This window comes from Culex pipiens, chromosome 3, assembly GCF_016801865.2.
Source record: "Culex pipiens pallens isolate TS chromosome 3, TS_CPP_V2, whole genome shotgun sequence".
NCBI classification, from domain to species: domain Eukaryota; kingdom Metazoa; phylum Arthropoda; class Insecta; order Diptera; family Culicidae; genus Culex; species Culex pipiens.
Window position 1 is genome coordinate 134,624,082 of NC_068939.1, and position 26,274 is coordinate 134,650,355.

General features: G+C 33.6%; 1 protein-coding gene and 1 long non-coding RNA gene across 3 annotated transcripts in view; one reads left to right on the forward strand and one right to left on the reverse strand.

Annotated features, from left to right (window-relative positions):
- The window catches only part of LOC128093335 (uncharacterized), a 77,484-nt gene extending 68,080 nt beyond the window's left edge, over positions 1–9,404 (reverse strand). Inside the window, exon 1 of the long non-coding RNA XR_008212419.1 lies at positions 9,322–9,404. This is a non-coding gene — a long non-coding RNA (uncharacterized LOC128093335). The remainder of the gene's footprint in view (positions 1–9,321) is intronic.
- LOC120422099 (diacylglycerol kinase eta) overlaps positions 1,455–26,274 on the forward strand; it is a 123,132-nt gene continuing 98,312 nt past the window's right edge. Inside the window, exon 1 of one of the 2 annotated variants that reach the window (XM_039585453.2) lies at positions 1,455–2,660. The gene's annotated coding sequence lies outside the window, so the exon portion shown is untranslated. The remainder of the gene's footprint in view (positions 2,661–26,274) is intronic. The other variant, XM_052709787.1, reaches the window with a different exon arrangement.

Below are 26,274 nucleotides of genomic sequence, written 5' to 3' on the forward strand. Positions count from 1 at the left end.
CGTTCATAATCATATTTAGCATTTTTGAGCTCCTTTGAAAACATTTTAAATTTTAATGAAATACCAATGTACAGACCCAAGAAAAGTTTTTTTTTTGCGAAAAAAAATTCCGTCAATACCTCGATATTTTCAAAACTAATTATTGGAAAGCAACTGTACGCCTGTAAAATGCATTTTAAAACACTTTTTTTTATCCAAATGTTGAAACCTAGGATTGTAATTTCAATTTTTATATTTTTTTTTGTCACCCCTTTCGACTTTGGTCAGAGCCGAGGGACATAAACTTCAAAACATATTTGCAACGGCCTATTAAATCAAAAAATGCATTTTTTTTCAATATTTCATCACCACCATTTTGGCCACCATCTTGGATCCAAATTTTTAAATTACTTCAGCGTAGTTTAAGGGTCATACTTATGCTCGACAAACAAAAATAAGACAGTAAAAAGATTGTGATTCGATTATCCGAAGTGAAATATTTCCAAGGCCTTCGGATAATCGAGTCTGGACTGCAGTAATAATACATAGTGGAAGAAAAATTTCTATAAATATAATGGTTATGAAAAATATCAGCATTCTTATCTTCAAATAATTGTCAGTGGACCGATTTCCCATGAATGAGCAAAATGCAGATAATATTTAATTTGGTTGCTTAACTGGTTATGTTAGATCTTTTTCGCTAAAGTGATTTAAGATTTTTAAATCCAGATGGCGACCAATATGGCGGTGATGAAATGTTGAAAAAATGCATTTTATGATTTAATAGGAAATCATCTCATCTATTCATCTATTGAAATTTCACTAAAATGGGGTTGCAGAGCACGAATTTAATGTTTAAAACAAGAAAAAAATTAAACGAAAAAAAATCGTTATGAATTCCCATACAAACCGTCGTATAATTCAAAGTTTCACCTCATCACCTACCCACATTGCGAACCCCTCCGAAACATCAACAAACCGAAAAACTCTCCCCAACTGCTTCGAAGGAGCCGCATGGTTTTGCACGACCTGGCCAAACTCCAACCAAAACATACTCACACTCCTACCTCTCATCACTACATAGCAGCTCACGTTTACTACAGAATCTACGACGCTCTCTCGTTTTCTCCTTCTCACACCAACCAACACCTGTGTGGTCACGTTTTTCCAAAATCCCAAACCACCCTCTCTCTAACTCGACCTTTCCATTGTCGCCACATAAAGAAAGAAAAAAATGCACGCAAAAAGGTCGCACGACCCGATTTACTCACCCGCTCTCGCATACTCACTCTTCGTGGTGGTGGTGAGATTTGCCTCTCATCGTCTCATCGGAGGTCACAGCTTCCCGCGATGACGTCACAGTTGGCGCGTCGTCGCCGAATTCGAGCCAGAAGCAACAGCTTCCCCACGTGTGTGCCAATTTCCGCGAAAACTCTCTCTCTTTCCAAGTGAACGAGAGCGCTCTCTTGAGCAGGAGTTTTTCCCGGGGTGGTGTGAGAGCGAGAGGGAGAGCGAGAGAGAGTGGGAGCACGGGCCGGAACAACAAAACGTACCAGCACACCTTGCCAGGGAGTCAGTATTGCCTAGGTACTAGCGACGGATTGTGGTTCCAAAAGGGAAAGGGACTTCATTCAGAACGGTTGGCGTCCTCAAAGCGGTCACCACATGGTTCTTTTGTTAGCTGAGAGAAAAGGTTTGAAGAACTCGGGCGCAGTTTGTTGAAACCGCAGCAACCTGTTTTTTTTGAGAAACTTGTGTCATATCAAACGGGGGTTGCGATTCGCCGGAAGAATCGAAAGTGTCGTTCAAAAGTGAAAGTGAAAGAAGTTCCTGTTGTGTTGTGTCCCCTCCCCCCCTTTTCACCCCCTCTTCCTGGAAAGAAGAAGAAGCCTTAGAGAGTCTGCTGTTGTTGTTGTTGGCGGAGTAGAGTTGTTGCAGTTCAAGTTGTTATTGTTCAAGCCAAGAAGCAATATCTGTCAAGTGTCCTAAGAAGTTCTTTACACTCACACCCACATACTAATTCACATCACATACCTCTTCTGCCTTCCACAAACGCAACGTAGAGAGTTCCACCTCATCCGAAGACAATCAGCACGTGTTCTAGTAGTTCATGCTAGCTAGTAGATCTAGAAGAAGAGCAAGATATCAGAGCAGCGGAGAAGGAGAAACAAATGTGCACCCATTAGCCGTTAATGGTAGTTTAGTGCGTGATTCTAGAGAAGCACACTCAACCAAACAAAAAGAAAAGAAAAACGAGTCAAGATAAAACACACAGAAATCTATCAAGTTCCCAAGAGCTCGAGATAAAAGACACCTCCTCAAAGAGTCAGGAAAAACAAACAACAAATCGTCTTGAAAATGAGCGATGTGAAACCGATTAAAGCCAAATAAACATCGAGCACGAAACACGATCACAGGAAAGGAAAAGTCGTGCAAGTTAAAAGCAAGGGGGAAAAATAGTGAGAGATTCCAGAAAACCACACACACGCGACGTTCAATCTTAAGTGGGTGGTTTGCAGATATTGTGATTTTTGTGGTCAAACGGTGCTGGACGCCGCCGCCGGCAAGTGGTTGTCGGAAGTTGTTGGAAGATAAAAAAAAAAGTGGAGACGTTTGAATAGAACGGCGTCGAACGAGGGGTCCGACGAAAGTGAAAAGTTGGAGAAAGTGATTAATTGCAGGTAATTGAAGGTGTTCATGTAAAATTTAGCGTTTATTGTTATGTTTGTGCTATTAATTGAATCAAATCGACGCTGTCGTGCTATCTTGTCGCGCTTCGCTTTTCAACGCTTTGACAAAAATGCGTTTTAATGTTTGACATTGATAAACAAAAACAAGAGCACGCAATGTTAACAAAAACAAACCCGTTTTGTTTGGTTGATCATTCCGTGCATTTTCCCGAAGTTTGGTTGAATTGGGTTGCTGGAGTCCCGAGTTATAATTACAAATGTTTACGGTAGTCGGGCATGTACGTGTGTCAAACGCGTTCTGACCTGAAATCCCTTTGGCCAGTTGACGCACTTACATCAAATTCCAGGCTGTGTTAAGACAGCACGACAAGATTGAAACTTCTTCCATGTGAAGAGTGACTACAATACACGGATTTTTTTTTCGATTTTTATTGAATATCTCAGGATTTAAATCGGATTTATTTCGAATATGTGAAAGTCAAAAGGTGAGGCCTTGTGAGCTGCACAAAATTGCGTTCTCAACTCAATTTGGCCCAAAATGCACGTGCGACAATTAAATGTTCTTTATCGCGTTCTGGAAAACATTAAAATATAAAGTGCATCTACTGAGTCAAAGTATTTATATGACAGACTTGACCGGAATGGAACCACGTGCCAACTTTAGTGGGGGATGTGAACATAGTGAAGGGAAGGGTTTAGAATTTAAAAAAAAAGCGTCCATGTCATCCAGAAGTTGTACTTGCAATAAATAACTAGAAACTTGAACTGAAAAATGTGATTAGAAAACGCTTTGGTTTTGTAAGTTCAGGTTGATATTGAGAAAAAGTCTGTTTTGATTAGATATTCGATCGATTTGGAACACTGCATTTTTTCAACAGCCAAAATATTGTGCCACCTATGAAAATTTAATAGAAATTTGAGCATTAATCACTATTCAATGGTCTGTGGCCCATTCTTTTACGAAATGGAAGTGGCGTGTTCAAATTGTCGCTATCGCAGTGCATTTAATAAAAAGGAAGTTATAAAAAATCCGTACATAATTAATAGTTTATATTTTTTTAATATAACTCTTATTTATTACATATAATGGAAAAGAGCATGGCTTATCCATAGCTTCTAATAAATTATTCGCTGTTTTGGATATAAAAAAAAAAATATAAAAAAAACTAGCTTTTGTAACTACTTGCTTCGGCAAAGTTACTCATTTTATTATTTCCCATTAAAACACAAAAAAACGCGAAATATTTTTAGTAATTAATCTATGATATTCTTAAGATGATCAAGACGGCACTCTTTTAAGCTATAGCGAAAAAATAAAACGCAAAATTCATTTGGCATTGCACGGTATGGCGGAAACAAAACGTTATAAATCAAAATATTCTATCGGTGAAAATTGCATTTTTCAGAAAAAGGGGTTTTCCCATTCAAAGTTCCATGGGAGGCGGAGCATGGTAGCTCAAGTTAACAGTCAAGACCCGAAGGAAAAAATTTCCCTGTACAACCCGAAGGCTGCAAAATGCGTTACAGTAAATCTTTGCAGGCTTGGGAAATATGCAAAATAACACCAAACTTCAATGTTTTATAGTATTTTGGAATCGTAAGAATGTCTACTTTAAGTAAAAAATATGCAAATTAGCAGATTTTGGGGTGAGGCTCGGGGGGGAGGGGGTGAACGAAAAAAAATTGGAGCAAAATGCGTTACAGTAAATTTGTAAAATTTATATTTTATGCAAAACATGACCAAAACTCAAAGTTTTATAGTGTTTTGGAAAGGTTTTCATCTAAACTTTATGTTAAAAATATATAAAGACTATGTTTTCAATAAAGTTTTACATAAAAAGTTTAGTAAACTTTTATTGTTCTACGTACTTACATCAATAAGAGAATAAATACATGACTTTTCATCAGAAACATAATCAAGCGACATATCTAACTTCCCAAAATTTTATGAATAGTCATTCTGAAAAAAAAATTGAACCGATTCAGCTAAACCGGTACATCCAACCGTTCAATAGTTGTACCGGTTGAGCGTTTCTGGCACAAAATGTATCATGCGGCGTATCTAACTCTTTCAAATTGCTTGAATAGTCATTCTGAAACAAAATTGAACCGATTCAGCTAAACCGGTTCATCCAACCGGTTCAATAATTGTACCGGTTGAGCGTTTCTGGCACAACATGTATCATGCGACATATCTAACTCTTTCAAATTACTTGAATAGTCATTCTGAAACAAAATTGAACCGATTCAGCTGAACCGGTTCATCTAACTGGTTCAATAGTTGTACCGGTTGAGCGTTTCTGGCACAACATGTATCATGCGACATATCTAACTCTTTCAAATTACTTGAATAGTCATTCTGAAACAAAATTGAACCGATTCAGCTGAACCGGTTTATCCAACCGGTTCAATAGTTGTACCGGTTGAGCGTTTCTGGCACAAAATGTATCATGCGGCGTATCTAACTCTTTCAAATTGCTTGAATAGTCATTCTGAAACAAAATTGAACCGATTCAGCTAAACCGGTTCATCCAACCGGTTCAATAATTGTACCGGTTGAGCGTTTCTGGCACAAAATGTATCATGCGACATATCTTACTCTTTCAAATTGCTTGAATAGCCATTCTGAAATAAAATTGAACCGGTTCAGCTGAACCGGTTTATCGAACTGGTTCAATAGTTGTACCGGTTGAGCGTTTCTGGCACAAAATGTATCATGCGACATATCTAACTCTTTCAAATTGCTTGAATAGTCATTCTGAAACAAAATTGAACCAATTCAGCAAAATTGAAACGATTCAGCTAACTAAAGAATTTACAGTCTTTTAGTTCTTTAAATTCTTTAAATTCTTTAAATTCTATAAATTCTTTAAATTCTTTAAATTCTTTAAATTCTTTAAATTCTTTAAATTCTTTAAATTCTTTAAATTCTGTAAATTCTTTAAATTCTTTAAATTCTTTAAATTCTTTAAATTCTTTAAATTCTTTAAATTCTTTAAATTCTTTAAATTCTTTAAATTCTTTAAATTCTTTAAATTCTTTAAATTCTTTAAATTCTTTAAATTCTTTAAATTCTTTAAATTCTTTAAATTCTTTAAATTCTTTAAATTCTTTAAATTCTTTAAATTCTTTAAATTCTTTAAATTCTTTAAATTCTTTAAATTCGTTAAATTCTTTAAATTCTTTAAATTCTTTAAATTCTTTAAATTCTTTAAATTCTTTAAATTCTTTAAATTCTTTAAATTCTTTAAATTCTTTAAATTCTTTAAATTCTTTAAATTCTTTAAATTCTTTAAATTCTTAAAAAAAATTTAAATTCTTTAAATTTTTTAAATTCTTTAAATTCTTTAAATTCTTTAAATTCTTTAAATTCTTTAAATTCTTTAAATTCTTTAAATTCTTTAAATTCTTTAAATTCTTTAAATTCTTTAAATTCTTTAAATTCTTTAAATTCTTTAAATTCTTTAAATTCTTTAAATTCTTTAAATTCTTTAAATTGTTTAAATTCTTTAAATTCTTTAAATTGATAATTTGTAAATAAGCAAGTCTCATTTTGAGGTCATGTCAAGGAATTTTAGGTGCTCACTTCTTAAATGATAGATATTGAAGTTAGGAACAATGTTTTCTTAGACAAGAAAAAACAATAAAATACTTTTTGCATCCCTTTTTATTTATTTTTTCTAAAATTTCTTGGAATCAATAAAAAAAACTGTCACTTTTTGGTGAGAAATTTGTTGGAAGGTATAATGTAGAAAATTGTAACCTAAAAATGACTATAAGTCCTAACCTGTTTCTTGATTTTTAGTCCTAATTAAAATCGAGAACTTTGCCAAAGACACCGATCAGAATAATCCCATCTCGAGATACAGACCAGAGAAGTGCAAATTTTGGATGACCAGCTTGCTACATTGTATGGAGAATTGTATTGAAAAACAAATGATGTATTTTTTTTTCTTTTTGCATAGGAAACTTGAGCAATGCTGATATTTTTTGTTTACAATACATTTGAAAACTAGTTCAAAGATAAACCAAACATTTAAACTCAAGGCTGGTTTCAGTGACTGTGAAATCCAGGGATCCTAGATTAATTTAACGTCAAGTGCGTAAGGTTTTTATAGTTGATAAGTTTAACAAAATATTCGTGCATAAAAAATAATACTTCAAATTAATTTTCTATCATTTTCAATGCATATAAGAACGAGAAAAAAAATACTTGCAGTACTTTTTGGAAAATCTGTGTAACTCAATCCAAACACTTTTTTTTTAATTTTAAATACCATGTGTTTGAGTTGATTCCACACGACTTTCTAGAACATAGCATATCGTTTTACTCACATGCTGGCGAGATACAGGCTAGGGAAACATTTTTTAAAAATATAATTCTTGAGACTGTTTTTTTTTAAATTATATTTCAAAAATAAATTCAAATCAATCACTGTTACCCATTTTAACTTCCAAATGGAATTGCTGTAATTGTAATGTACTGTACTGTGATTGCAAAACCTTGTTTAAAATAAGAGACAAAATTGTTTACCTTGTGCCTAATTGATCTTGTTATAAGCTCTCCTCTCTCACTATCCCCTTTCCTAAGCAAGTAAAGATAGTTTTTTGAAAAAATCTATCTTTAGTTTAGTCCTTAGTTAAAAGCTAGAAGAGTTTCCAACTTATTTATGGAATAACTCACAGCTGGAAGGACCGTATTATGTACTTAAATAAACTACTCAACTTAATCCAGATACAGATACAGATAATTCACTAATAAAACCTGATTAAATAAAAAAAATGCTCAATATTCGCGGGAATCTCGACAGAAAATCTCGGCAATTGAGAGTGGCTAAAATCACGACTTCTCGTCATATTCTACGTTTGACTGAAAAAAGATCATTTGATTGATTTCGCTCAAAACAATTTCAAATTTCAAAATTTTCTATTCCCTAAAACACAAAATACAAACAAGTCATAAAAGCTTGCCTGAAGATTCCACAAACCCCGTCCAGAAGAGCCCGATTCCAAGTTCCGTCGGTTGCTAGCTACATTTAACAAAGTGCTGCGTGGCCTGCAAACGGATTCGGGAGCTGTGTTATACCACCATGACGGTTTCGGTCACGACCTCCTCCATTAAAGGCCCGGCTCCCGGTGTCCCTAACACATTTTATCTCCCTTCCGCCCTCATCCCAAGTGGCGATGCGTGCCAAATTAGCCACTCTCGACCCCTCCGCTTTTCGGAGAAGATCCTTTTCCCCACTTGGGATATGCTTGCCCTAAACAAGATTTCTGGTCCAAATTCCCACCCGAGTGAATCAAGCACGATGAAAATGAAGCCGAAGAAGAAGGGTTTGTCATTCCGCCGGAACCAGACGCAAAATGGCTGTTGCACGTGGTGGTCCCTTAAGGGGACTGTTCAACAGTTGGTCCTGCTGGCGGCAACGAGGAGGTCGTTCATTTCGTCAAAAGATAATTAATTTTGACGCCTGTACTTACGTGAGCCAGCGTTGGACGAGTCTTGGGTGAAAGAGTTTTGAGAAGTTTGAGTCTTGGAACATGACTCTTCAAATGATTAAATTTCAAAAATTATAATTTAATTTTCAAACAGTAATGTTAAAATCCATAACTCATCCAACCAAATACTAGGATTAACTCTCAATTGCTTTCTAATTCCACAAAAATGTCGAAAGAAAGAACAAAAAAAAAAGTAAGCAACACTGAACAAAGTATGGAAATGATTTGCCCAATCCGTTCTGCTTTCGTATTCTGCACGTGCACCCAAATTGAAAAAGTTAGCCCTTTTTTGGGGGCTCTCAGATACATGACGGCGGTGCTCAACTCGTAACTCGTGTGAGTTATGCTCCTATTTTCACATATTACGATCCGCCTTTGTGCGGAAGTTGGAGCAAAAAAAAAAAAAGCGTAACAAAAGTTCTTTCCTTTTCCTTCAGAAAATATACACCTCACACATGTACGCACACACCATTTGTATGAAGAGTGTGCTCGTTTGGTACCACAAAATGGAAATTTTGATGAATGTGTGTGTGTGTTATCATTAATATGCAAAAAGTTTTCTTCCCATTGAAAGCAACAAGCTGCTAATTGAAGTTAAAAGTTGTACATAAAAAAACTACACAAAATTGCGCAGATCTCAAACCATTGAATCTAATTCTCAAGCTGGAAAAAAAATAGTTTTTAGACAAATTTTCATTTTTTAATCAAATTTCGACTATGCATATCAGACACAAACGAATCACGTCGGCAAACTTTTCCTCCACATTCTCAGTGTTTCCATTTTAACGCAATTACCCGAAATTTAACAAAACCCAATTAAGTTAGCTCCGCTTTTCCATGTGAAATATTTTCTCACTGGTCACAGAGGAAACATCAAAACTAGAACCGACGACGGTACGGTGAGGAACGTGCCAAGTATAGGCTAGAGTATAAATAAAGCACGCTTTTCTCGTGCGAGTTGTAAACTACCTGTTAGCAGTCGTTTCAAGCATTCAAGAACAATATGTTATGCAAAATAGATTCTTAAGTGATATTTTTTTTATTTACTGCATAAAAAAGGCAGTGTACACATTTTGTGATGAACATGCGGAAAAATGACAGCAGACCCCTTCTTGTTATACTCAAACTACTGGTCCCCCTTATTTTCATAAACCCGAGCAGACGGAAATAACTTGGGAATAACATTCTTTGTTATTTGAAAATACTAGGCCAATAACATTTTATGTTATTTATAACAAGATTTGATATTCGCCGTTATGATTTTTTTGTTATTGGATTGTTTTTGTAATAACGGACTAATAACATTTTACGTTATTCTTCGAACAAATCTTTGTTATTATTTTTTGTTATTTAACAACTAATCCGATCATCCCAATAACAATTGGAGGTATTCTTCCATAACAAAAAATGTTATTCCCAAGTTGTTCTGGCTTTCAATCAATATCAGACCGATAACACATTTTGTTATGATAACATAAACTGTTATTGAACTCTTATGCAAAAATGGATTTTTCAAGTATATTCCAAAACGCTTTCTGTTATTTTAACAGTATTTGTTATTGAAATGGCATGAATTTAGTTATTACCGTCTGTTCGGGACTGTTTACCCAAAAAATATTTGAAAAAATCATTGAATTTTCTTCAAATTTACTTCATATTCACACAAAAGTGGACAATTTATGGGTCATCTACCCTATTTACATTCCACTTTTGTATGAACCACAAATTTTTATGGAGGCTTTTATGAAAACTCGAAAGAAACCAATTATGCAAATTGGCTCCAAGTAACAAATACAATACAAAGTAGACTTGTTAAAACGTAGACAAAATTTAATTGTAATTTTCCTAATTAAAGCATTTTGACAAAATATGTCCGCTTTTCTCATTCCAATCTCCCACTGTTCTTTTAACTTCGTTGCCGCTCTAGTGCCAATGGAGACGCACGTTCGTTCGTTGCTCTCTCTCTCTCTCTATCCATCAGTCACGTCTCTTGGCTGCAAATCTGCTCCCATTTGTTCATTGTAGAGCGCGTGCGGCAGTTTCTACGGCCAAAATCCACCGGGGCCGAGGAATGTGTCTTTGAAATGCACGCCACTCCAAACAAGTGCGCACACACCCACAAAATCACAAACGTGTTTGTGCTTAGGTTTGCTTTGAATTCTCCTAAAGACAGTTTGATTTACTTCTTTCACGATTTGTGCCAAGTTTTCTTTTCGCTTGTCCGTCTCCTGAAAAGTTCTCAAGATTTACCTCACACAGATACACAAAGAGAGGTTATCACGTGCGTGAAAAAAGATCCAAACAAACAATCAATCTAGGTTTTTCTGTTTGGCTTTTGTGTTTCTTTGGTGAGGGATGCGCTAATGGTTGTGATAAATTTCATCTTAAAAAGCAAATTGTTATTCAAAAATTTATGAAAAATTCCAAAACATCCCGTTTTTCCTTGAACTTTGAATGTACACAAAAGTCGTGCTCGTTAAAATTAATATCCTAAAAGAAGACTTAGGAACCTAGAGTAATTTGCAAAGTTAGAATGGTTCAGTCGTCAAACTTTGGCTGACATTTGATGGCAGAGCAGAGTTCGCACAAATTCGTAAGCAAGCTATTTTTCTGTGTCGTCTGCACGAAGAGACCCTTGAAAAAGTATGGCTTCAATTCCACAAAATTAGCATCGCAGCTTCAGCATCAGTCGGAGGGATCACTCCGACCACCAGCGTAAAGTCGCACTTCTCTTTCCCCATTCCGGTACGTAGTCCTTGTCATCATCGACATTGCGAGGTAGCGTGGCATGGGGTGAATTTGAAACTAGACAACATAAACACTGCTTAAGACCAAGACAAGACCAAGACAAGACCAAGACAAGACCAAGACAAGACCAAGACAAGACCAAGACAAGACCAAGACAAGACCAAGACAAGACCAAGACAAGACCAAGACAAGACCAAGACAAGACCAAGACAAGACCAAGACAAGACCAAGACAAGACCAAGACAAGACCAAGACACGACAAGACCAAGACAAGACAAGACCAAGACAAGACAAGACCAAGACAAGACAAGACCAAGACAAGACAAGACCAAGACAAGACCAAGACAAGACCAAGACAAGACCAAGACAAGACCAAGACAAGACCAAGACAAGACCAAGACAAGACCAAGACAAGACCAAGACAAGACCAAGACAAGACCAAGACAAGACCAAGACAAGACCAAGACAAGACCAAGACAAGACCAAGACAAGACCAAGACAAGACCAAGACAAGACCAAGACAAGACCAAGACAAGACCAAGACAAGACCAAGACAAGACCAAGACAAGACCAAGACAAGACCAAGACAAGACAGAGACAAGACCAAGACAAGACCAAGACAAGACCAAGACAAGACCAAGACAAGACCAAGACAAGACCAAGACAAGACCAAGACAAGACCAAGACAAGACCAAGACAAGACCAAGACAAGACCAAGACAAGACAAGACAAGACCAAGACAAGACAAGACAAGACCAAGACAAGACCAAGACAAGACCAAGACACGACAAGACCAAGACAAGACAAGACCAAGACAAGACAAGACCAAGACAAGACCAAGACAAGACCAAGACAAGACCAAGACAAGACCAAGACAAGACCAAGACAAGACCAAGACAAGACCAAGACAAGACCAAGACAAGACCAAGACAAGACCAAGACAAGACCAAGACAAGACCAAGACAAGACCAAGACAAGACCAAGACAAGACCAAGACAAGACCAAGACACAAGACAAGACCAAGACAAGACCAAGACAAGACCAAGACAAGACCAAGACAAGACCAAGACAAGACCAAGACAAGACCAAGACAAGACCAAGACAAGACCAAGACAAGACCAAGACAAGACCAAGACAAGACCAAGACAAGACCAAGACAAGACCAAGACAAGACCAAGACAAGACCAAGACAAGACCAAGACAAGACCAAGACAAGACCAAGACAAGACCAAGACAAGACCAAGACAAGACCAAGACAAGACCAAGACAAGACCAAGACAAGACCAAGACAAGACAAGACAAGACAAGACAAGACCAAGACAAGACCAAGACAAGACCAAGACAAGACCAAGACAAGACCAAGACAAGACCAAGACAAGACCAAGACAAGACCAAGACAAGACCAAGACAAGACCAAGACAAGACCAAGACAAGACCAAGACAAGACCAAGACAAGACCAAACCAAAAACGTTTCCAAGTGACCCCCTTTGAGGGTCATCACGAAACGTCTTGTTTACCAGAAAGAGCACTTTGGCGCTGAATAAATGTTATCATCTGAATGTTTGTCGCACGTTTTCGATCTCTTGCGTGGGAAAGCTACAAAATTGAGGGAAGAAAGAAAAAAATGAATCCGAGAAGAAGAAGCAGTCACTTTCACCGAGAGAGGAAACAGAATCTTAATATTCCTGTCCAACCCCGCGCCGTCTCTTGGTGATCCGGTACATTCTTCGTCGATTGAGCCCCCACTGGCGAGTCCACTCAGCCGCCTAATCGCTGGGGCCTTCATTAAACTTTCAAAACAGATCACCCTCGTGGGTTTCGTGAAAAACCAATTCCCGTCCAGGTGAGGCAGGTTCATCTTATTTTGGCTCATCAGTACTATGTACAGTACGTCTTCTTTGCAAGAAGTGAAAAAACCAGCGAAAATCCAACAATCTATACGTATATGGTCATATCATGCTTTAAGTCTGTTTCAAAGTTCTTAAATTTCTTTTCTTTCTTCCTCTTGGTGATCCCTTAGCAACAAGCAATAATTGTTCCAATATGGATTATGATGTAACACACAGCTGAAAGTAACTCCAAAACTCTGTTATGTATGCCAAAAGAACTTATTGTATCTTGATTATTCACCAATAAGGCCGTTGCAAATATTTTTCAAAGTTTATGTCGCCCGCCCCTTCAAAATTGGTCTGAAAAATCAGGGGGCAAAAAAAGTATTTTTCCAAAAAACTTCAAAATTTCCATGAAAATAGAAGCCTAATCAACTTAAAACAATCTAAAAGGCATTTTTCTGCATTGATAATCATATTCAGCATGTTTGGGCTTGTTTAAAAATGTTTAGAATTTTTATAAAATTCCAAAAAATAAAATTTTCGTCAATACTTAGATATTTTGGAAACTTATGATGGCAAAACAACTGGAAAGGTGTATAATGCATTTCAAAACACCTTTTTCATTAACATGTTGAAACCATGGCTCGTAATTTCAATTTTTATACTTTTTTATTTGTTTGCCCCCCCCCCCCCTCCCCTCGACTTTGGTCAGAGTCGAGGGACATAAACTTCAAAAAATATTTGCAACGGCCTAAACCAAATCGTAAAACAATATTTTTTGAAATATTATTAAAATTTTTAAATAATTTTAAAGTATCTAAAATTATCTTAAATTATCTTAAATTATCTTAAATTATCTTAAATTATCTTAAATTATCTTAAATTATCTTGAATAATCTTAAATTATCTTAAATTATCTTAAAGAGCAATTCTCTACCAAAACCGGAAATGGATTTTATTTGTATTTTTTGATTTGGCTCAAACTTTGTGGGGGCCTTCCCTATGACCAAAGAAGCCATTTTGCATCATTAGTTTGTCCATATAAATTTCCATACAAATTTGGCAGCTGTTCATACAAAAATGGTACGTAAATATTCGAAAATCTGTAACTTTTGAAGGAATTTTTTGATCAATTTGGTGTCTTCGGCAAAGTTGTAGGTATTGTTAAGGACTATTTAGAAAAAAATAGGTACACGGAAAAAAAAATTTCCCGATTTTTTTATTAACTTTTTTTTCACAAAAACTCAAATTCCCAAAATACGTATTTTTTGATTTTCGAGATTTTTTGATATGTTTTAGGGGACAAAAATCCGCAACTTTTGAGCTATAGAGAAACATGGTCAAAAAATCTGCCGCCGAGTTATGATTTTTTGAAAAACTGGTGATTTTTGGAAAAAATCGAAATTTCATACATACAATTTTTTTGACCTCATTTTTTTATGCAAAATTGAATTTGCAATCGAAAATTACTTTACAGATTTTTTGATAAAGGGCCCCGTTTTCAAGATATAGCCACCGAAAGTTTGATTTCAGCGAAATATTTGCAGTTTTGCGATTTTTAAAAATAGTGACCATGAGTGACCATTTCTAAAAATATTTTTTTTGAAAAGTTCAGAAAATTTGCTATAATATTGTCTAAGAGACATTGAAGATTTGACCTCTGGTTGTTGAGATACAGCGGCTTAAAGAAAAAGAAACACGAAAATTGAAGTTTTCTAAGTCTCACCCAAACAGCCCACCATTTTCTAATGACGATATCTCAGCAATTAATGGTTCAATTTTCAATGTTAATACATGAAACATTCGTGAAATTTTCCGATCTTTTCGAAAAAAATATTTTGAAAAAAATTAAATCAAGACTAACATTTTAAAAGGGCCAAACATTGAATATTATGTCCATTTGAAATGTTAGTCTTGATTTAATTTTTTTCAAAATATTTTTTTCGAAAAGATCGGAAAATTTCACGAATGTTTCATGTATTAACATTGAAAATTGAACCATTAATTGCTGAGATATCGTCATTAGAAAATGGTGGGCTGTTTGGGTGAGACTTAGAAAACTTCAATTTTCGTGTTTCTTTTTCTTTAAGCCGCTGTATCTCAACAACCAGAGGTCCAATCTTCAATGTCTCTTAGACAATTTTATAGCAAATTTTCTGAACTTTTCAAAAAAAATATTTTCAGAAATGGTCACTCATGGTCACTATTTTTAAAAATCGAAAAACTGCAAATATTTCGCTGAAATCAAACTTTCGGTGGCTATAACTTGAAAACGGGGCCCTTTTTCAAAAAATCTGTAAAGTAATTTTCGATTGCAAATTCAATTTTGCATAAAAAAATGAGGTCAAAAAAATTTTATGTATGAAATTTATATTTTTCCAAAAATCACCAGTTTTTCAAAAAATCATAACTCGGCGGCAGATTTTTTGACCATGTTTCTCTATAGCTCAAAAGTTGCGGATTTTTGTCCCCTAAAACATATCAAAAAATCTCGAAAATCAAAAAATACGTATTTTGGGAATTTGAGTTTTTGTGAAAAAAAAGTTAATAAAAAAATCGGGAATTTTTTTTTCCGTGTACCTATTTTTTTCTAAATAGTCCTTAACAATACCTACAACTTTGCCGAAGACACCAAATTGATCAAAAAATTCCTTCAAAAGTTACGGATTTTCGAATATTTACGTACCATTTTTGTATGAACAGCTGCCAAATTTGTATGGAAATTTATATGGACAAACTAATGATGCAAAATGGCTTCTTTGGTCATGGGGAAGGCCCCCACAAAGTTTGAGCCAAATAAAAAAATACAAAAAATAAAAATGGTCGAAATCGGCCGGTTTTGTAGAGAATTGCTCTAAAGTATCTTAAATTATCTTAAATTATCTTAAATTATCTTAAATTATCTTAAATTATCTTAAATTATCTTAAATTATCTTAAATTATCTTAAATTATCTTAAATTATCTTAAATTATCTTAAATCATCTTAAATTACCTTAAATTATCATAAATTATCTTAAATTATCATAAATTATCTTAAATTATCTTAAATTATCTTAAATTATCTTAAATTATCTTAAATTATCTTAAATTATCTTAAAAGATTATCTTAAATTATCTTAAATTATCTTAAATTATCTTAAATTATCTTAAATTATCTTAAATTATCTTAAATTATCTTAAATTATCTTAAATTATCTTAAATTATCTTAAATTATCTTAAATTATCTTTAATTATCTTAAATTATCTTAAATTATCTTAAATTACCTTAAATTATCATAAATAATCTTAAATTATCTTAAATTATCTTAAATTATCTTAAATTATCTTAAATTATCTTAAATTATCTTAAATTATCTTAAATTATCTTAAATTATCTTAAATTATCTTAAATTATCTTAAATTATCTTAAATTATCTTAAATTATCTTAAATTATCTTAAATTATCTTAAATTATCTTAAATTATCTTAAATTATCTTAAATTATCTGAAATTATCTTAAATTATCTTAAATTATCTTAAATTATCTTATCTTAGATTATCTTAAATTATCTTAAATTATCTTAAATTATCTTAAATTATCTTAGATTATCTTAAATTATCTTAAATTATCTTAAATTATCTTAAATTATCTTAAATAATATTAAATTATCTTAAGTTATCTCTAATTATCTTAAATTATCTTAAATTATCTTAAATTATCTTAAATTATCTTAAATTATCTTAAATTATCTTAAATTATCTTAAATTATCTTAAATTACCTTAAATTATCTTAAATTATCTTAAATTATCTTAAATTATCTTAAATTATCTTAAATTCTCTTTTGTTTTTTGTTTTTTGTATTTTGTTTTTTGTTTTTTGTTTTTTGTTTTTGAATCGATTGATACAGAAAAGATGTAAACGGGGTTTCGTCTGTTTTTTTTTTTTTGTATTTTTCATTGAAAGCTGTCATTTCCCAAATATTACCGTATTGCAATATTAAAAACTAAACCTTTTTATTATGATCCTCAATGTTAAAAAGACCAATTTTGATATTTTTGACGTTTGATAGATGGTTAAAAATGTACACACAAATAATCGTTTTTTTTTGTCACCACTGCGTACTATTAGAGGAATATTGTGGTGTGACTCTTTTTTTGTAGCAAATCAGGTTAACCCAACACACCAAATAATCGTTACAAAACAAAACAAAGAAGTATCAACTCTACCAAACAGCATCCAATTTTTACCCCATTGGTAACATCAAACACGAACGCACCTTCCTTGAATCGAAAGCAAAGTTTGCCTCAATTTGACACTGCAAGATTCAATTTGACCCCAACAAACCCTTCTTCCTCCCCCTCCCGCGTTTTTCTCGAACCTTGTGGAACGTGATCAAACCCAACTTTGCCGAACTTGAAACTGAAGAACGCATGTTATCTCAGGGGCGGTCCTCTCGTGCCAGTGCATGCCACGAACCGACGACCTTTTAGTCGAAAAGAAACGCAAATTTTGCTTCCCCTTCACTGTGAGAGGACCCACTTTTCCCCGGACAAATGTGCGTTACAAGAGTTTCTCAGGGTGGAGAAATCTCCAAAGTGAGCGGAAAATTTGTTTTTCCTTTTTTTATTTGTATGTTCGATTCAGAGACGTGTCTTGTGCTGTCGTTTGTCAAAAGGAATGTGCCCTGTTGGACTGGATGCTGCTGGGATGGAAGGCCCATCAAACATGATCCAATTTGAGCTTAAGAGGAAAAGGGAGGGTGGAAAATCACGAAGGGTAGTCAATCCAACGAGTGCTAATTTGAGCCAAGATAAGACGTCCATTGGGGTTTTATAGATTTTCGCAGGGGAAAAGCCTCTTAGTCTTAGCTTTGACCGACGGGTGGATTGTTTTGATGGATTGCGTCAATTTTCGGAACGAACGGTTTAGTCAAGAATTTATGAAGGTTTAGTGAAATTTCCATCTATGTTACCTTCAGGAACAAAAATCCGTTCTCAAATTATTCTAAAGTTAATTCTGTGAGCAGTTTTTCCAGTTTTGAAACAAACTAAAAGTAAAAATGGAATCATTTTGAAATAAATGTAGCTGTTTTTTAACAAAAAAAAACTAACGAAAACCTTGAAGACACCAAACAATGTCGCTACAATGACAGAGCAACATCAAACCGTTCAAAACATATCTTCAATATCCGGAGCAACCCCTTTTTTCCAAAGCGGTGTCTGTGGGTCGTGGAAAAACGAAAAATCCATTTGGCAAAGCAATTTCATGGCACCCGAGGTAAAACCCCCGTCAGACTCGAGCCTTTCGGAACGGAGATGAAGCTATTTCGTTTCGATTATTTTTGTTTATGTTTTTCCTGTCCATGGGACAAACGCCAGTCACCATTATTGAATTTTGATGTTTTAGATACAGACCGATATAGATTGGTAAAAATTATAATTATTGAAATTGAATTTTCTCTGCTTTTCCATAAAGAGTGACCCGAAACTATAATTCAGACTTTTTTTTAATTCAATTTTTGTATTTTTTTATCCGGCTGAAACTATTTTGGTGCCTTTGGGATGCCCAAAGAAGCCATTTTGCATCATCAGTTTGTCCATATTATTTTCCATACAAATTTGAACAGCTGTCCATACAAAAATGATAAACGAAAATTCAAAAATCTGTAACTTTTAAAGGATTTTATTGTTTTTTGAGTGTCTTGGGCAAAGTTGTAGGTATGGAGAAGCACTGTAAAAAATGATAAACTGTAAACAATTTTTTTATGATTTTTAATATCACTTTTTGTCACTATTGATTTCAAAAAAACGCTATTTTTTTCTGATGTGTTTCAGGGAACATCAAATGCCAACTTTTCAGAAATTTCCAGCATGTGCAAAAAATCTTACCGAGTTATGGGGTAACATAGAATGTATGGCCCCTATTGAAATGTAAGTCTTGATAAAAAAAAATGAAAATATTGTTTTCAAAAAGATCAGCAAATTTCACGATTGTTTCATATTTTAACATTGAAAATCGGACCATTAGTTGCTGAGATATCGACATTAGAATAAAGTGGGTTGTTGGGGTGAGACTTAGAAAACATCAAATTTCTTGTTTTTTTAATCTTTGCATGGCAATATCTCAGCATCTAAGGGTCGTATCAACAAAGTTCAAAAAATCAAAATATAGAGAATTTTCTCAGCTTTTCAAAAATGTTTTTTTTTCAAAAGTGGGAAAACATGGGCACTCCTTCAAAAAATGAATAACTGCGACTTTTTTCAAAAAAAGTTACTCAAAAATGCCTATAACTTGAAAACGGTACACCTTATAAAAAAATCACCTTAAAAAAAACTTTTTGATTGCTAATTGGATTTTACATCGAAAACTGAAGTTGAAAAATTTTGCGATTGGATTTCGATTTTTAGAAAAAAAATTGTATTGATTAAAACATTCATAACTCAGTCAAAGATTTTTTGCTCATTCTGGAAATTTCTGAAAAGCTGGCAATTGCTGTCCCCTAAAACATATCAGAAAAAAAATTAAAAAAAGGTTTGACAAAAAGTGAAATTAAAAATAACCAATTTTTTTTTTCGCTGTACAATTTTTTCTTCAAAAGATACAGATTTCTGTATTTATCATAAATCATTTGTGTACGGACAGCTGCCCTATTTGTATGGAAAATTATATGGACAAACTAATGATGCAAAATGGCTTCTTTGAAAAATACAAAAAAATGGAATGACCAAATTCTCAAATATTGTTCAAAGTTGTTTGTCCCTCGGTCCTGGCCGGAGTCAAGGGGGTGGCAAAAAATTGTATCGATAAATCGCAATTGATAGTTTTCGGAAAAATGTAAGATTTGACAAAATCAAAAAAAAACGCAAAAATAAACTTTTTGGGGTTTTGTACATTGATTTTTTTAAAAAAAAATTCGAAGGATTTTTGAATTAAACCAAATATGCTGAAAATGATTCTAAACGCAGGTGAATGCATTTAAAATTGATTCAGTTGTTTGCACTTAAATTTCCATTGAAATTTTGAAGTGTTTTGAAAAAAAAAATTGTCGCTTTATTTTTTGAGCCGACTTTGAAATGAAGGAGGAGAATTTTAAAAATATTTGTACCAGCCTTATTTAAAATATTTTTATAAACAATGTGTTTCTAGGACCATAAAAATTCTCTATGAATATTGGAAAATCCGTACCTTGAGATGATATTTTCTGATTAGTAAAATTGCAGGTTATGATTTGGACACTGAAAAAATGGTACAAAGAAAAAAACATCCGAGTTTTTTATTCAACTTTCTACAAAAACTAAATGTTTCATTCCCAAAATAGGTATTTTTCAATTTCGATTCGATTCGTTTTGCGTGAGTACCTTATCTGTAGAGCTTGTGAGTTTTTGTGATTTCACGGAAGCCGCGTAATCCGTTAAATCTTCCATCGGCTGTGATATTTGGTTAATACCTTTACAAAAAAATAAAACGGGAATTTTGAAATCAATAGCAAAAAAAAAATGAATTGCAGATTTAGGACTTGTATTTGAAGATATTGTGCATTTCAATATTCGAAGAAATGCAGCTAATTAGAATTGTCTGTAAATTTCTAGTGATTAAAACGTGATCTATATAGCAATCAAAAATAATTCGAGATGACTTTATTCATTTTTTTAGCTTTAGCTATTTTTATTTTTATTTTCAATAGCGCTTATTTAAAAAGAAAAACAAACATTTATTTAAAAAAAATATAAACATTTTGCAATGTTCAAATTTTTAAGGAATAATCAATAATAAATGTTAAAACCCTCCTGAAACTAAATTTTGCCTAAACTTTTTTGAAATACTAAAAATTTCCTTAAGCTGAAAAACCATGACAACAAACACTTATTTAACTGATAAGTAAATCATTTGGAGAAATTTTTGCAAAATAATTTATCTAAATCTTATTTAAATAAGAATAGCTGAATCGTAAATTCAGCTTACTAAATCTCTAAAAAAATTCACAAGGTTGGAAAATTCGTTTTTTTTTTGCTGTCAATATTTTGTTTCAGGGGATTCAAATGTTTTGCATCTTGAACTACTGCTTACCTTTTCAGTAGCCCTCAATTATCTTAAATAACATCTTTTGGTTCAAATTTTAAGCAAATTTTACATTACCGTGAAATCGTTGGGAAATTCCAATGTTATGTAATTGGCATGCCACAAAATTTCTTTATTTTTTTTTTGTTTTGCTATGAGCCCTTCTAATCTGGCTCCTAAAACGACTTTACATTATTATTTTTTTTATTAATGATTGCGCTATTTTCAAGCTACAAGAATTTTTTAATTTAAATTTTCGAAAAAAATAAATAATATTTTGCAATTTTATGTTGAAAAAACAACGGTTTTCTACATTTTCTTTCTCTACTTAGTCGTTCGGACAGCTGCAATATATTCTCTTAAAAGTTTAAAATTTGCGAAAAATGATTTTTTCTCAGTATCACCTATTCAGCCCTTTTTTTCAATTGGTGATATTTTGAAAAATTTTGGTTCGATTTTCAATGTAAAAATATTTAACTTTTGTGAAATTTTTAGCTCTTTTCGAATAATTTTTTTTTTTAATATTAAGCCCTACATAAAAAAAAAGTTAAAACACTTTTAGGGTCATTTTTTTAATTTTAGACCTGATTCTGAAAATTCAAAAGTATTTTAATTGATAAGAACAAACAATTTCATAAAAGTGAAATTTGAACCATTAGTTTTCGATCAAAACTAACAAATATTGAAAATTTTATTATATATATTTAATTTCAAGAAAAAAAAATATTTTGAAACTAATATTGACAGTTTATTTTTCCTCGTCATTATCTATAGCTGAAAACAACAGTTAAGTTTATTGACAAAAGTGAATTAAAACCGCTTTTATTTTGGGTAAGATTTGCTCGTGTAGGAAAGTCCTCTAAAGTTCTTTCCCAACGTTTAGATGTATTCCAATTTAAGTGAGAATTGATAGCGCAAAAAAAATGAGTTTTTAATGCATTGTAATTTGTATCCTGTAAATGCTTCTATGATCCTCTTGAATTTTTTTGGCAAAGTTAAAAATGTTTATAAGGATTTTGCAGAAAAATAGTAACTTTGTATTTCCCACGAATAAAAAAATATAACAGGAGTAAATCTTGCTTGAATTTGCAATATTTGGCAAAAAGAACAAATAATGACGTTAAAAGTTGTCTTGTTTTGTTGTCTGGCCAACGACAGTCAAAACTAATTTTTAACTTAGTACAGTACTGACTTGATTATCCGAAGCTTCGATTATGCAAAGTTCAATTTTCTGGAGGTTTATATGGGACTTCGGATAGTCGAATCACGGACAAAAACAAAATGTTTTTTTTTGTATTTCATCAAATTTGAACTCTAAGACCCCATTTTAGTCAAATTTGGATTTGTGATTAATTTCAATTAAATATAAACTTTAAAAATATATTTATTTGAAAAATAAAATAATAATTCCTTTCTTATTTTTTCGAGGTAAAAAAAGATCTTAAAATAATTAATTGTATGGAGACAATAAATTCTTGATAGCTTTCTCTTGCCCTATCGACTTTCTTTAAATTTCTGTTATTTTTTACAGCTAAAAAACATTCTTATATCCTGAATAAGATTGAAATAATTACCCAAAAAGTTTTCAAAACTTACCTGTTTGTTTTTCACGACTCCCCTTCTTTGCCCAAAATTGATACATCTTCCATTTAAACCCAAAACAAAAAGTTTGGCAGTGTTGCCAGCTCCAGAAGAGGAAACCAACCGAATCGGTGGCGGAAGTTGCTCTTTCTGTGCCGAGTAAACTCAGCAGTACAACAACAAAACGCAAAGCGCGGCCCAGATTGAGAACTTTGCCTCCGGCGCTGAACAAGAGAAAAATGACCGAGCATTTATTTTGCTGTGCAGCTTGCTGCAAAAGCAGGGCAGGGGTGGCGGGGAGAGCTTTTGTGTGGGGTTGGTACATGAAAAGCTCACCACACAATGTTCCACAATATCCTGTCTTGTTGTCACTGCCCAAGTAATGGATTTCGGTTCGGAATGAAGACGCCGACGGCAAAAAGTGGTTTGGGCACGGATTTCAATTTGTTCCAGCATCAGTTACTGGCAGGGATGCCAGATACACAGATTTGTCTGTGTTTTAAAGACATTTAAGCTTGTGTCAGACATTTTTTGAGGTGCACAGACTTTTTTAGAACTTTATTAAATTAATAATTTGTAAAAATATCAATCGAAACTTATTTCGTTAGTCTTCAAATGCTAAAAAACACAATTTTTGATGGATTTCTATGACTGAAAGTTGATATATTTGAATTTTAGACAACTGCACAGACATACACAGACTTTTTCACAGACATTTTCAAAAATCATGTGGCATCCCTGGTTACTGGCTTGTTGTCGGCACTGATGATGGTTGATTTCTTTTTTTATTCGAGGATTACATAATGAGTCAGATGGTTTTTCTGAGTTTTTTATTGTTTCAATACTCACTTTGATCTGATAATTTTCCAAAATATTGATCGAAACATGAGGTTCTGAAAAGGTCAATCTTCGTGTGCTCATGCTTCTTGTCCCGTAAAACAACCGAAACCAATCGATCCACTACGAATTCCCTGCGGAAAGTCCTGGGAACCGGTTTGCGACCTGCGGCAATCGACAGTGCAATCGATTGGAAGAAACAGTACCTACCCCGTATCGCTCTCTACAAAAAGGTTTAACCTTTTTCTCCAGTCTTCAAGTTGGAGTGCCTTCGTTTCCGATTGATGCTGTGCTTCGTTCCACTTGGACGGCGGTGCTGATTTGAAGAATCTGGCGATTCACAGAAGATTAGTATACCTCTGTGAAAATGTTCGGGCAGATTTTCTTCTTTTTAGGCTATCTTTACTCTGTCTGGGAATCGATTCTAGTTCAAGCATAATTTATAACTTTGTATTTTTTTCGAGAAATTTGATAAACTCCAAATTCTGTGTCGAAACTGAATATGTTACTAGCTGCCGTTGAATGGGTTACACATATGTAGAAAATCTCAAAATTTCAAATTACAGAACATGTATTAAAGAAGATCTGAGCATATTCGTTTGTGACTCGGGTTGACGGACGGAGTAGAAAAAGAAATTCACGAAGTTATTTGTATCGCTTTGTGAAGCGATTGACCAAGCCGCTGGCTGCTTGCGAGTCGTGATCGCTAGCGAGTGGTTGAGAGCTGCAATTGGCAATGATTCGTTCGGCGATGAGTGAGTGATTTCTGAAAATCAGGACCCTTGCTAAAGCTATTTCAGCATTAAAGTTAGTAACAGACGATTTTAGCTTTAAATTTTGTCATACGGAAAGCGAACTGTCAAACATTCTGAGCATCCCAAGTACAACACTGTGTTCGCCAAGAGATTTCCGACCTGAGCAATTCTCTAAGATTTCGGTCATTCGATTTTTTTGTGTTTTTTAATCTGGCTGAAACTTTTTTGGTGCCTTCGGTATGCCCAAATAAGCCATTTTGCATCATTAGTTTGTCCATATTATTTTCCATACACATTTGGCAGCTGTCCATACAAAAATGATGTATGAAAATTAAAAATCTGTATCTTTTGAAGGAATTTTTTGATCGATTTGGTGTCTTCGGTAAAGTTGTAGGTATAAATTAGGACAGCAGTTAAAAAATAATGAAACAAAGTTAAAAAAAATGGCGATTTTTAATTTGACTTTTTGTCATTAAAACTTGATTTGCAAAAAAAAACAATTTCAATTTTTTATTATTTTTGGATTTGTTTTAGGGGACATAAAATGCCAACTTTTCAGAAATTTCCAGGTTGTGCAAAAAATCTTTGACCGAGTTATGAATTTTTGAATCAATACTATTTGTTTCAAAAAATCGAAATTTTTGATTGCAAATTTGATTTTATTCGAAAAAATCTGAAGTTTGAGGCCTTTCCGTTTAGTGTTTTCAATTTTTTTTAAGTACAAAAAGTCTAATCATTCAATTTTGCTGTTCCTTTTTCTTTTGTCCGCTGTACCTCAGCAATCAGTGGTTCAATCTTCAATGTTTCTTAAACGAAATTGCACAAAATTTTCCGAACCATTCGAGAAAAAAAATTCTCGGGAATGGACAATCGTGGGCACTATTTAAAAAAAAAAACAGAAAACCGGAATTTGTCGGACAAAGCTTAACTTTGAATGACTATATTTTGAAAATGGTGCACTTAAGGAGCCACTGCACGCGAACATTTTTTACCTCGATTTTTTTTTACGGAAATTGTCATATTTCTGAATAGAAAAACGTTTCTTAGTCCACCATTAGGTGGGTGCTACCTTCCTCACATTTACAAAGTAATAATGCAAATAAGTTCATGAAAAAATATATACCTGATACAGACTTTTCCAGAAAACATACAGACTCTCATTTGAAGCAGCGTTTCACATCTGGCGCGACTCTCGCACGTAAACAAAAAGACCCAGCTTTTGAGGTTATGCAAAAAATCACTCTTTTTTGTAAATACAAAATTCTTTTTCTTAGCATAACTTTTTAAATACTTTACTAAACTGAATAAAATTTAATAGGGTCTTATGGGACCCCAAAACGAACAGAATAAGGCGGATCCGGCTAAAAGCGGTTCAGCCAGTTCTGAGATAATCATGTGGAAAAAAATCATGTCTACACACATCCCCACAGACGGAATGAAAAAAAAAAGGTATATCTAGGAGGTGTATTAAAGAAGTTCATTTTTCGAGTGATTTTAAAGCCTTGTCTCAGTGAGGTGAGGAAGGCAAAACATATGGGTACGAACTACACGAAATCGAGAAAAGTTGCCCCGACTCCTCTTCGATTTGCGTGAAACTTTGTCCCAAGGGGTAACTTTTGTCCCTGATCACGAATCCGAGGTCCGTTTTTTAATATCTCGTGACGGAGGGGCGGTACGACCCCTTTCATTTTTGAACATGCGAAAAAAGAGGTGTTTTTCAATAATTTGCAGCCTGAAACGGTGATGAGATAGAAATTTGGTGTCAAAGAGACTTTTATGTAGAATTGTACGTCCGATTTGATGGCGTACTCAGAATTCCGAAAAAAACGTATTTTTCATTGAAAAAAACACTTCAAAAGTTTTGAAAACTCTTCCATTTTCCGTTACTCAACTGTTATTTTTTGGAACATGTCATTTAAAGGGAAATTTAATGTACTTTTCGAATCTACATTAACCCAGAAGGGTAATTTTTTCATGCAGAACAAAATCTTCATTTTAGAGTTTCGTGTTTTTTTTCTAACTTTGCAGGGTAAATTTTTAGCGTGTAACAATGTTCTACAAAGTTGAAGAACAGACAATTACAAAAATTTTGATATGTAAACATAAGGGATTTGCTTATAAACATCATGATTTATCGCGATTTTACGAAAAAAATGTTTTGAAAAAGTTGGTCGTCGTTGATCGTGTCCGTTCATGGTGACCCGCGACAGACACGGACGACGAACCAAAGAGAAAAGCAAAAAGTAAGTTTTTCAAAACTTTTTTTCGTAAAATCGCGATAACTCCTAATATTTATGTTTAGATATCATTT